Source organism: Puma concolor, chromosome B4 (assembly GCF_028749965.1).
Source record: "Puma concolor isolate L17-30 chromosome B4, mPumCon1.1.hap2, whole genome shotgun sequence".
Classification (NCBI taxonomy): Eukaryota; Metazoa; Chordata; class Mammalia; order Carnivora; family Felidae; genus Puma; species Puma concolor.
The window spans coordinates 45,675,352-45,688,735 of record NC_141673.1 but is presented as its reverse complement, the minus strand read 5'-3'; the positions used below and the strand labels follow the sequence as shown (position 1 = coordinate 45,688,735).

Below are 13,384 nucleotides of genomic sequence, written 5' to 3'. Positions count from 1 at the left end.
TATACGTTTAAGCTAAATTCTCAGTTTGGTTGAGTGCTGGGCTTGGGTCTGAGCATGTAGGTGGTAGATTTTTAGTACATGTAGCATGATTCATAAATGCCAGAATACATTCTATGTATTGGATTATTTTCTTAATAGAATAACTTTGAGATTAATATAACCTATATATAAAATATCAACTAGGCTGAATATTCCAGTTATCTAATACTGCATAACAATCCAACTCAAATTTAGTGGTATCCCACAACAGTCATTTTGCTATGCTCATGGATTGTGTGGCTTGTGTCTGCTTCATGATGTCTGGGCTTCAGCTAGGAAATTCTGAGGCCGAGGGTGACACTTGCATGGCTGGGTTATTATTTGAAAACTTGTTAATCTACATATCTGATATTTGGGCCAAGAGGAATTGAAGGCTGGGCTCAACTGTGACTGACGTACGAGTACATACATGTGACTTCTGTGTGTAGTTTGGTGACTGGTTCTGGAGGTAATGGCCTGAGAAGGAGCCCAAGGGGATGAGCATTCCCAGAGAGCAAGGCAGCTCTGGGAATCTGAAATCATAAAGCATTATTTTGGTACATTTTATTGGTCTCAGATTCAAAGGGGAGGGGATTTTGCAAGATAACATTATGGAAGATTATATGAGGTCGGAGATATTGCTGTAGACATTTTTGAAAAAAAAATATGATCTGCCACATTGTGCTGTTTTGGTTAGTTTGGTTGATTAACTTGTTTTTCTTGAACAATGAGTAAAATGAGAAAATACAGAGAAATCTCTAAGTTATTTCTTGCTAGGTACTTAAGCTTTTTAAGACTTGTCTATGGTGATAATGGCAGTTCAGTTATGAGTTTTAAAAGCTCCATTGCTTCAAGACATTTTTGTAAAAGTTGTGATAGGTATGTACTCTAATACCCTATTAAATAGAAATGTGTAAACCAGGATGACAAATATTTTATGGTACAGAGACAACAGATATATATGTCCACCTTTATTCCTTAATATTGACATAGATTTATTGTTTTAAAGAGTCTTGTATCTTTCTCAGAGCTGCAGTGATTCATTATCTCTCATTCTGAAACCATTGTTTTAATATGTTCTTGGGTTGCTGCTGTTCATCTCTAATATTAAATTTTTATCTCTAGAAACAGTTTCTTTTTCAGTTGGGATTTTATGGTTCCTTAGAATAGTGACAAGAGGACGAAAATCTTGCCAATTTTATAGTGCACCTTAAAACAATGGAAAGAGTTTGAAATTGGTTAACTAGCTATTAACATCTTGTTGAATTGGAAAGGGCTAACATTTATTACAACTTGTACCATTAGGTATTTGCATTCCCTATACAGTTCTCTGAGCCTATGTTCATTAGCAGTGAAAGACAAGATATTGTTTTCTGATTATAGAGTGCCAAGTGTCTGAAACATTTTGATCAGCAATCTATCTTTTCAATTCTAGCTAATGATTTATGCTTGGAGAGAAATGGATTAAGATAGGAGTAGTAATTTTTTAAGTCCTCATAACTGAATAATACAAAATGGTATTATTTCAACTACATCTTCAAGTTCTACAGGATGTTTTCATTTTCCTTTTTCTGACATAAATTTAGCAGGGAAAGCAAACACATACAAGAAATAAATGATTCTATCTCTATAATGTTTTTGGTTTCTTGACTTTCTTAAACATATTTAGGTTGTTGGCCTTTGAAATTCTTTCAACTCTGGCCCCATCCTCATTTTCAAATTTATTTTTCATGATCGCCTTTAGGCTATCCTTCACTATGGTACAACTACACTGGTTACATTTCCATGATCACAGTTTTCATTTTCCTCTTTTTATAGATAGATTCAAAGTATTCTTCCATTTAAGATACCTTTTCTCGCAAGACTACCAGTCAAAAATCCTTCTCTACTTTTAATGTTGTGTGAGTTTTCTGGTCCCCACTCACCATGTAGTAAACAAGGCTTAGGAATCTGCCTTTTCAACCAACACCAAGGTGATTCTCATATAGGTACTCTGTCCACCACACTTTGAAGAATTCTGCTTTATGGATTGTGGTAGGCAGAACAATGATCCCCTAAGGATGTAGCCATTCTTATCTCAGGAACCTATGAATACATTATGAACCTATGAATAGATGGGAAATTAAGATAGAAAATAGAACTAAGCTTACAAGTCAACATACCTTTAAAATAGGAAAATTATCCTGGATTATCTGGGAGGGTCAAATGTAATTACAGGGGTCTTTAAAAGTGGGAGAAGAAAGCTGAAGAGGAATTTTCCATTCAGAGGAGAAGACATTACAATTGAAAGCAGAGCCCAGAGTGGTATGATATGAGAAGGACTAGATCTGCCCTTGTTGGCCTCGAAGATAGAGCAAAAGGTCTATGAGGCAAGGAAACTAACACAAATGCTGTCTCAACTCTGAAATTCCTTACCTCCCCTTGCTAAATTCCATCTTTCCTCCTAATATTAACTTGTTTATTCTGTTCTAATTAAATATTAACCACGAATCATCTCCTAGTTATTATAGTATGCTAGTATCCCTCTAATGCTAAAGTTTTTGAGGGAAGAGACAATTAATTCTTCATCTTTGTACATCCTTGAGTAACTAGCATCCAGTAGGCATTAATTAATTATCTAGTGGATTCTTATCCAGAACATAATTCCTAGTCATAGTGTTGAGGCATTCTCTCAGAATAACTATTTTAAAACTAAAATAAGCATGAAGAAATCCAAGAAAAGAAAAAAATCCTTTAAGAATTTTCTATAAAACCATTTTATAGTAACTTTTAAAATCACTATAAAAACTTTACTCCTGTAAGAGAAACAAAAGCAACATGGCCTTGTATTTTACATTGAATTTTACTGTGGGTTTAGAATATCATGATAAAAAAGAGCAACTTCACATGCATGTTGTTGTTGTTGTTGTTGTTGTTGTTGTTGTTGTTGTTTGTATGGCTTAGACTTTGAAAGTGTTTTTCAAGTGTCACAAAGAAAGTATTGGCCTTCTGTTGGCCAGCAAAACCCTTGATGTTTTCCCTTGAAAAGTGTGAATGGATCAGTTTGGTTTTACTTGGTTCAATTTCTGCAGCTAATGCAACTTGTATATTCCTGATGAAATATGCCCACAATATAAAGTGAATATCATTATTTTATAGTTCCTAATGGTTCCATAGTACCTTTAATGTTTTAAAATTCTTACTTATAGGAGAATTTGGAGGAATCCCTTAACCAGATTGTCAATTTTATGTATGTTGGCTCTATTTAGTTAGCAACTGTATTTTAAGTTATCAAATCAATTCAGTTTCTATAATTTGTCTTCAGTTAAGATCCTCACTTTGTGACAGCAGATGCAACTCTCTTGAAAGAAATTTTCATTATAAGACAACATTGAAAATAAGTGGAAAAAATATTTTTCTCTCATCTCATTTCTAAGCAACTATGTCTTAGACATTTTGAAGGTCCTGTGCTATCTTCCTGTTTCCAACCCTACTTGAAAGACACCATTTTAGGAGGAAAACCTTGAAATTGCCTCATATTCTTACTTACTTATTTATTTAACTATTTGCTTTTTACTGTGGGTCTATGACAAGCCATATTCAGGGTTGTGGATAATAACAACAGCAACAGCAAAAAATCTTTGCTAGAGAAATTAAGAAGCCAAGGAACCATTTGAATTGCTAAAACTCATAGATATAATATCACAGATCATCAAAAAGTTAAGAATAGAACTATCCTACAATCCAGCAATCACACTACTAGGTATTTACTCAAAGAATACAAACATACTAATTCAAAGGGATACATACATCTCGATGTTTATGGGAGCATTATCTAAAATAGCCAAATTATGGAAACAGCCCAAGTGTTGATCGACTGACGAACGGATAAAGAAGATGTGACATATATACAATGGAATATATATATATGTGTGTGTATGTATATATATATATATATATATATATATATATATATATATATATAATGGAATGTTACTCATCCATAAAAAGGAATGAAATCTTGCCATTTTCCACAATGCGGATAGAGCTAGAGAGTATTCTGCTAAGTGAAATAAGTCAGTCAGAGAAAGACAAATACCATATGACTTCACTCATATGTGGAATTTAAGAAACAAATGAGCAAAGGGAAAGTAAAAGAGAGAGGCAAACCAAGAGACAGGCTCTTTTTATTTTTTTAAAATAATTTTTGAATGTTTATTTACTTATTTTGAGAGAAAAAGAGAGTGTTTGCATGTGTGTGCATGTGAGTGGGACATGGGCAGAGAGAAAGAATCCCAAGCAAGCCTCATGCTGTCAGTATAGGGCCCAATGCAGGGCTCAACCCCATGAATCCCACAAACCATGAGATCATGACCTGAGCTGAAATCAAGAGTTGGACGCCTGACTGAGCTACCCAGGTGCCCCCAGACACTTAGTTATAAAGAACAAAGTGATGGCTACAGAGGGGAGGTAGGTGGGGAGATGGGCTAAATAGGTGATGGAGATTAAGAAGGGCACTTGTTGTGATGAGCACCAGATGTTGTATGAAAGTGTTGAATTACTATATCGTACACCTGCAACTAATACTACACTGTATGTTAGCTGACTGGAATGTAAATAAAAACTTTAAAAAAATCACAGAGTATCTAGAAAGGAAAAGTAAGACACCAGGTATTTATGCCAATAACAATGGTGATAGACTCAATCAAACTAGTGATGGGGATGAAGCTAACATCATTAAGGAGTCACTTGCTACACTGTGTAGTAAATGCAGTTACACAGCAAGTGAATTTAGTATGAATAACCTCTCAATAATTTAGGCTATATCTGGTTTTAAAGTATATAGGGACGTGTTATTGGAGAGATCTTGAATAAATGTTTGATTGAAGACATACAGTGGCACGCGCTACTTTCTCATTGTTGAATATAATAATAATACTGTTAATGTATCCAAATGGGTAAAATGTTGCCATAGAAATATGTAATATATATGTTGATCTCTCCTACTCTACAGGTTTATAAATTGCAAACTTTAATCTCTATGCAAGAGACTGAGAAGTTCCAAATTTCTAAGAATAACACTCCGTGGTTATAATCAATTGTATATTGTAACGGAAGACTTTCAGAAAATAGCAACAATATGAAATACTTTTCGAAATAATCTACATATGTCGACTCAATTAATCATAGCCATAACCTAGGAGATAGGACTATTATTTCCCTCATTTTTCAGATGAGGGACCTGATGGCCAGAAACTGAGGTTATTTGCCAGTGGTTGCCCAGCTGACAAGTGGTAGAGGTGGGGTCAGCAGCTATTTACTAAGGGCCTCTGTGTGCTAGGTACTATTGAAGGTGTTGGAGACACAGCAGCAATAAAATTTATTTTTTTTAAAAAAAATCCACTTTTGTAATGTGTGTTCTTGTGGACTCTTTTTCCTGGGGAAAGGAAAGTCAAAAATAACCTTTAGTAAGCCACAGAGAAAATTACTCCTACTACTCTATTTGTTGTTTTGCTCTTTTTTCCCTTATGTGTTCATCAGTGTCAAAGCTTTTTCCCCATGAAAAGGAAATTTGTCTTCCTTCTATTCATTTTCATTTAGTGGCTACATATCGTCTATATATGGTCCTGATCCTCTGATAGTCCAGAAAACTAGAGTGAATCTGTAGTTAATCAGGGTCTAAAACAAAATCTGGCAAATTGTATTGTCTAGGCTCCGAGGCAGTGCTGTGTTTATGGCTTTGTGGGCTGTATACAGATGGTAGCAGCTACTCAACTCTGCCGGCTCTGGCAGCCTGAAAAGTAGCCATAGGCCATATGTAAATGAATGGACTTGGCCACATTTGGCCCTGTGCCTGTAGTTTGCCAACCTCTCATCTAGAGGGTGGGACCACCTAGATGATGAGGCCCATTCTTTCTCTTTTGCATATGGGTACCATGGTACCCGAGATAGAAAGAGTCCAGTTTATATGCTCTACCTTCGCTTCTTGGAATGTCTCCACAGCCTTTTAACCTCACTGTGTCCTTTCCCCAGGAGCCAGACTCTCCTCTTCAGCTTCTGGGTAGAGCTGTAAGTCATTTCACTCTGCCACATTTCACACTGTGTAGGAACAGGATGATTTCCTGTTAGCATAGCTCATGAAGCATATCATCCTAGAAAACTCATTGCTTTCACTCTTCTATCTCAATACCAGCTTCCCTCATCTGGCTTCTGGTTTTCATTGTGTATGTGTGTATATGGGGGCGTGGGGAGAAGGATTAGGGAAAATATCTCTCTATAGGATATTTTACTGTCCCACATGACTTTGTGTACCATTATTGCAACACATTTAAGTCTTTGAGGATGCAGCCCTAGCATCAATGGATGGATTTTAACATAGTTGGATAACATAAATGGAACATTCCGTGTAAGTGTTCATGTGTAGTTTGGATGAGCCTATGTTTGAGATGTGGTGGAGGTCATTCTTTATTAGGTCAGAAATTGATGGACTATTGATTTCTAAACTCCATAGCTATGCGAGATTGGCAATGTCAGAATGACCTGGAGTACTTGGGGAAAACTCACATTGCTAGGTCACACCCCCAGAAATACTGTAGGTTTAGGGTGGGATCAAGTGATCCACCTTTTTAAAGCTCCATATCATTGTTAAACATTCAGCCAACTAAGGAAGTTTAAAAAATATGTGTTAACAGTAATCCCAACAGCCAGATATTACTGCTATTAACATTTTGGGTTCTATTATTCCACATATATGTAACTTGCAAAGATTGAATCAATTTTGTGTTGCAACCTTTATAAAATTTGTCTTAATATATTAGAAAGACATTTACAAGTCAATACATAGGAACCAATGTATCTACACAATAGTTTTTGAGAACAATCACAGGATATTGTAGGGTTTGGGTGCATTAAACGAATTCTATGATTTGCCATTATAAAAAATGTGATGAATGTGATGGTCAACATTCATCTGTATGTGTATAATTTGGATGTATTTGTGTATCCACTTGCTGGAATGCCATTTTCAACTACTAATACAGTATTAAAAAGGATCCTGCCTTAATTGACAAAGCTCAGATTAGATTTTTAAAATACAATAGCTTTACTGAGGTGTATTTTTTCAAATATAACATGTTTATGTTTTACTTATTTTGTTATTAAGGAGGGAGGTAGATGCTGCAGAGACATTTGAGAACTATCCAGACAATTCACATGCCTTACTATTCATCCTTTGAAAGCATATGGTTAAGTGGTTTTTAGTATATTCACAACATCATGCAGCCATTATCAATACAATCAATCTCAGGACATTTTCACTAACCCAAAGAGAAACAATGTTTCCCGTACTATCACTCTGCTCCCAACCCTTAGAAATTTCTAATCTACTTTCTGTCTCCACAGACTTACATATTATGGACTCTTCATATAAACAGAATCATATAATATGTAGTTTTTGTGGATGCCTTCTTTTAGCATGTTTTCAAAGTTCATCCACGTGCAGCATGAATTAGTATGTCGTTCATTTTTTATCCTGAATGATATTCCATTGTAAGGATATATCACATTTTATTTATCAGTTAATCAGGTAATGGACATTTGGTTGTTTTCATCTTTTAGCTATTATGAATAATAATGCTGCTATGAATATTTATGTACACAATTTTCTGTGGACATACAGTTTTATTTATCTTGGTTGGGTATTATCTAGGACTAGGATTACTGGGTCATATGGTAACTATATATTTACTGTTTTGAGGAATTGTCATGGTTTTCCAAAGAAGCTGAATCATTTTACATTTCAACAAGCAGTGTATGAGAGTTCTAAATTTTCTATATCCTCATAAGCACTTATTACTATCATCTGTCCTTTTAATCATAAGCATTCTTGTGGATATGAAGTGGAATCTCATTGTGGTTCTGATTTCCCTGATAACTAAGGATGTTGAGCATCTTTTTATATATTTATTGGCCATTTGTATATCTTCTTCAGAGAAATGCCTATTCAGATCTTTGCCCATTTGTAAGTTGAGTTATTTCTTTTTTTATTACTGAGTTGTAAGAATATTTTATATCTTCTAGAACAAAGTCCCTTCTAAGATGTAAGATTTCAAATATTTTCTTCCTTTCTGTGGGTTATCTTTTCACTTTCTTCATGGTATGCCTTGAAGCATAAATGTTTTTAACTGATGAAGTTCAAAATTAGACTATTTGTTAACTTTTGTTGCTTTTGGTGTCATATCTAAGAAGTCTTTGCCTGACAAAAGGTCTCTGTATTTTCTTCTAAGAGTTTTACAAGGTAGCTCTTACATTCAGGTCTATGATCCATTTTGAGTTAATTTCGGTGCATGGTGTGAGAAAGGGATCCAACATCATTCTTTTGGACGTGGATACCCAGTCGTTCCAGCATTAGTTGTCGAAAAAACTAATTTCCTGTTGACTTGTCTTGGCACCTTTGTCAAAAACTAATTGATTATAAATGTTTTAAGGTTTTATTTCTGGACTCTCCATTCTGTCCCATTTATCTCTATGTCTATCCTTATGCCAGTACCACAAGTGTCTTGATTTCAATACATTTGAAGTGTTAGTATTTTAGCTTTGGTCTTTTATTTTTCAAGATTGTTTTGGCTATTTTGGCTATTTCAGATTTTTAGAACAGATTGTCAAATTCTGCTCAGGAACCAATTGTGATTTTGATGGATAATGCTTTCAATGTTTATTTATTTTTAAAAAAAATTTATTTGTTTATTTTTGAGAGAGAGAGGGGCAGACAGGGAGAATCACAAGCAGGTGCTGCACTGTCAGTGCAGAGCACTATGAAGGGCTCAAACCCACGAACCTTGAGATCATGACCTGAGCGGACATCAAGAGTCAGATGCTTAGTGGACTGAGCCACCCAGGAACCCCAAGAATGCTTTCAATCCTTAAATAAATATGGGGGTATTATAATATTAAGTCTTTGACCCATGAACATATGTTGTCTTTCTACTTATTTAGGTCTTTAATTCCTCTCAACAATGTTTTGTAATTTTTAGTGTACACAACTTGTACTTTTGTTAAATTTATTCATTTTATTCATTTTTATGCCACTGTAAATGGGATTATTTTCTCAATTTCATTTTTGGATTTTTCATTACTAGTATATAAAATACAACAAATTTTTGCATATTAAACTTAGTCTGGTAGACTTGTGAACTCATTTATTAGCCTAATTGGTTTTTAGTGGGTTCCTTAGAATTTTCTTTATAAAATATCATGACATCTACAAATAGTTTTACTTCATCCTTTCTAATATGGATGACTTTTTTTCCCCACCGTTGCCTGATTGCTCTGGCTAGGACATCCACTTCAGTGATGAATAGAAGTGGGGAGAGTAAAGATCCTTGTCTTGTTCTTGATGTGAGGAGGAACTATTTAGTCTTTTACCATTAAGTATGTTATGTGTGGCTTTTTCATAGATACCCTTTATTAGATTAAAGAAGTTCCTATTTATTTATTTATTTATTTATTATGAAGTGGTGTTAGTTTTTTTTTTTTTTTTTTTAATACTTTTAATGCTTCTATTGAGATGTATGGGTTTTGGTCTTTATTTTGTTGGTACATTGTATTACATTACTCATTTTTTGGATATTACACCAACCTTGCATTCCTGGGATAAATCTCACTTATCATGGTTTTAATCATTTTTACATATTTCTGGATTTGGTTAGCTAGAATCTTGGTGATGATTTTTGTGTCTATAGTCATAAGAGAAATTGACCTGTATATTTCTTTAATTTGATGTCTTATCTCATTTTGGTATCAGGGTAATACTGATGTCATAAAATGAATCGGGGGCATGTTTCCTCCTCTTGTATTTTTTGGAAAAAGTTTGTGATGAATCAGTATGAATTCTTTAAACTCTGGTCTAGTTCAATTTAGGCTTCTTTGCAGAAGCAATGTATGAGGCCAATCTTTGAGGTTTGTTTTGACCTAGGAGGGCTTCTCCTAGCTGTTTCTTTCTCTGATTCTTTCTGGTTAACCAGCTGGCCTGTGGTTGAGCTTGCTGCTCTCCTTTTAATTGCTTATTCCAAAAATATTCATGGTTTCTGAGAGTACTTTTAGGTTTGAATTTGTCCTTGTTCTGCTTCAAATAAAGATACCTATGAGGATAACTACTGAATTCTCTGTTTTTATACTCTGCCTTTCCAATGGGAAAAATGTCTGAGCCACTGCTTTAGAACTGGTACTGGGGAGAGTGACCTGCTTCTTTTGGAGTAAAACCCTTGCTTTACAAGAGAGGTTCTAGGTAGGAGCAGTAACTCCAGTGTACTTGGCATGCCTCTTCTAGCATGGAAATTTTGAGAAAGCTGAAACAAAGGCAGTTGAGGCTGCATTGCTTTCAACCTGCCACACCTGGAGTGGAGTCTCTACTGTACAAGTGGGGATTGGGTATAGACAGGAAACTCCTGACCTCTTTTGCTGCAAGTGCTTGGACATTAGCTTCTGAAACATGGAGCTGGGAGTAAAGAGAAATGTGGCAGCCTTTCTTTCCAGGAGAGATACTGTAGATGGTGGCTGGTTGCTGGTGACACAGAGTTGCCTGAGCCCCATCTTCTTGGCCACAACTGTCTGTAACATATCTTCCACCATGCTGATTTGGAGAGAGGGGTGAGCGAGGGAGTGGTTTGTGGCTTACATGCCACAGACTCTCATGTTTCCTACTAAGACTTAGTAGGTTTTCTTAGATAAATATTTCTTCATTTACTATGTTTCTATACTTCTCAGCAGTTTCTATAATTCTCAGCAGTTATGGCCATTTTGTTGAGGAGTGCATCTGTAGAGTTCCCCACACCATTATTTTGGAAATAATCTGAATTTCTAGATTAAATTTTTAGTCACTACTGAAATTCCTGTCAAAAATAAAGGTTTTTGAACAATTCTCATGATGGGCCAGTTTGGGAGACCCATGGACAAAATGACCTCACAGGTTCTTTCTAATATTAGGTTCTCAAACACATACTTCTTAACGTCCAGGCTACTGATCATGGACAAAATCAAGGGTTCTGGTGGGTGGTCAGAGCACTAATTGTCTACAAATCACTCTCCACCCCCAATAAGCTAACACTTTTATGGCAATGAATCCTACCACTTGTTCTCCTTCTGTACTCACACTTCTTTCTCTCTAAGGTAAGACCTACTCCAGAATAGAAGAAGAGCAGTAAGATGTGGTCTTTGGACTCTAGAACAAAGAAGTCAAGTTTAGATAGTTTAAAAATGGCTATGGGGTTCAAGTGCATAACAGGAATTAGAGAATTGGAATTTGAGGTAAACCAGAGAAGATGTACCACCCTTTAAAAGGCAAATCTATTTGTCATCAGCATATGATTATTTCCAGATGGATGCCATTCTTGTCATTCTTCAGGAGATCTTGACATTATTAAAGAAGAACCAGAAACCCAGATTTATTCAATATTTGAAAGCTCCCAAATTTTTAACTGCTGATAACTAATTAAAAACAAAACTAAAACAATGCTGTAGGTCAAGCAAAACATGACTGTCATCTATATCTGGCAATCACATACAATTAGTATCTACTTTATTTAATTAATTAATTATTTTTTTTTAAAATTTTTTTTTTCAACGTTTATTTATTTTTGGGACAGAGAGAGACAGAGCATGAACGGGGGAGGGGCAGAGAGAGAGGGAGATACAGAATCGGAAACAGGCTCCAGGCTCTGAGCCATCAGCCCAGAGCCTGACGCGGGGCTCGAACTCACGGACCACGAGATCGTGACCTGGCTGAAGTCGGACGCTTAACCGACTGCGCCACCCAGGCGCCCCTAATTAATTATTTTTAAATATAACTTATTGTCAAGTTGGCTAACATACAGTGTGTACAGTGTTCTCTTGGTTTTGGGGGTAGATTCCCGTGATTCATTGCTTACATACAACATCCAGTGCTCATTCCAACAAGTGCCCTCCTCAATGCCCATCAACCACCCTCCCCCCATCAACCCTCAGTTTATTCTCTGTATTTAAGAGAATAAGAATTTAAGAGTCTCTTATGGCTTGCCTCCATCTCTGTAACTACTTTTTTCCCCTTCCCTTACCCCGTGGTCTTCTGTTAAGTTTCTCAAGTTCCACATATGAGTGAAAACATGTGATATCTGTCTTTCTCTGACTGACTTATTTCACTTAGTATAATACCCTCCAGTTCCATCCATGTTGCTACAAATGGCAAGATTTCATTCTTTCTGATTGCCAAGTAGTATTCCATTGTGTATATAAACCACACCTTCTTTATCTATTGATCAGTTTGTGGACATTTAGGGTCTTTCCATAATTTGGCTATTGTTGAAAGTTCTGTTGCAAATATTGTGGTACCTGTGCCCCTATGAATCAGCACTCCTGTGTCCCTTGGGAAAATTCCTAGTAGTGCTATTGCTGGGTCATAGGCTATCCACTTTAATAATCTGTCTTCCCAAATGAATGGAAATCTTCCCTTAAAACACAGCAGCTCACTTAATCTTGCAGGAATTGATTTTTATGATATCAGTTCATTAGTATTGGTGGTCTTTCAGATTGAGAGCCCCCCTGATTTGGAGAATTAGGCCAAATTCCTCCAAACAGGGGTAAGGGGGGATTATTCAGGACTGAATGCTGCCCAGCTCAATCTCTTCTAAACCAGGTTGTTACATGTTTGATTATAGTATTTTAAAAACCTCCTAATCTTATGAGATTAATAACATTGTCTTGTGGTTTTTTTTTTTTTTACACTCTCGTTCATAATGTACTTCATTTAATTTTGTGGATACAATACTTGAATGAAAATAGAACCAAAGTTGGGCATACTTTTTTTGGTCAAAATTTCCCCAGTCCACTGGTGCAGTGTTTGCTCTGAATGAAGTAGTTAATAGGAATTTTTTCATAGTTCTTTTGGGATACAGTGTAAGAATTTGTTATTATCAGCTGTTACAAGAGAAACATATAATTCTGAACTAATGACCTGATAGGTAAAGGAATAAATAGCTGCAATATAAAAACCAGTTCCCAAGGACATAATTATGCTATTACTAGCAAACAGAGAGTTTTTGGTTCATTAAGTAGGAAAGGCAAAAAATAAGTATAAATGATAAAGGTGAAAATTTAATTTTTTTACTTGTTCACATATTTTCCCCTCTGACCAATAAAAACAAGAGGGAGGTTTTTTTTACACTAAATGAATATACAAACGATGAAGCCTCTCTTAAAGCCAGGGCCATGTGTCTGTCCTCAAGTGTTTTATTATGTGAAGTTTGACCTTTATTTAAAGAGCATCTCTGTTCGATGATAATTGATGGTGCTTTGAGTGAGTTTATGGCAGTACTTCTACTTATTAAAAATATTTTCCTTAAGGTGAGGATGCTTC

At 35.6% G+C, this 13,384-nt stretch overlaps 1 protein-coding gene across 1 annotated transcript in view; it reads left to right on the top strand.

Moving 5' to 3' along the window:
- The window catches only part of TRHDE (thyrotropin releasing hormone degrading enzyme), a 396,068-nt gene that overhangs the window by 162,162 nt on the left and 220,522 nt on the right, over positions 1–13,384 (top strand). The gene's annotated exons all lie outside the window — the stretch shown is intronic.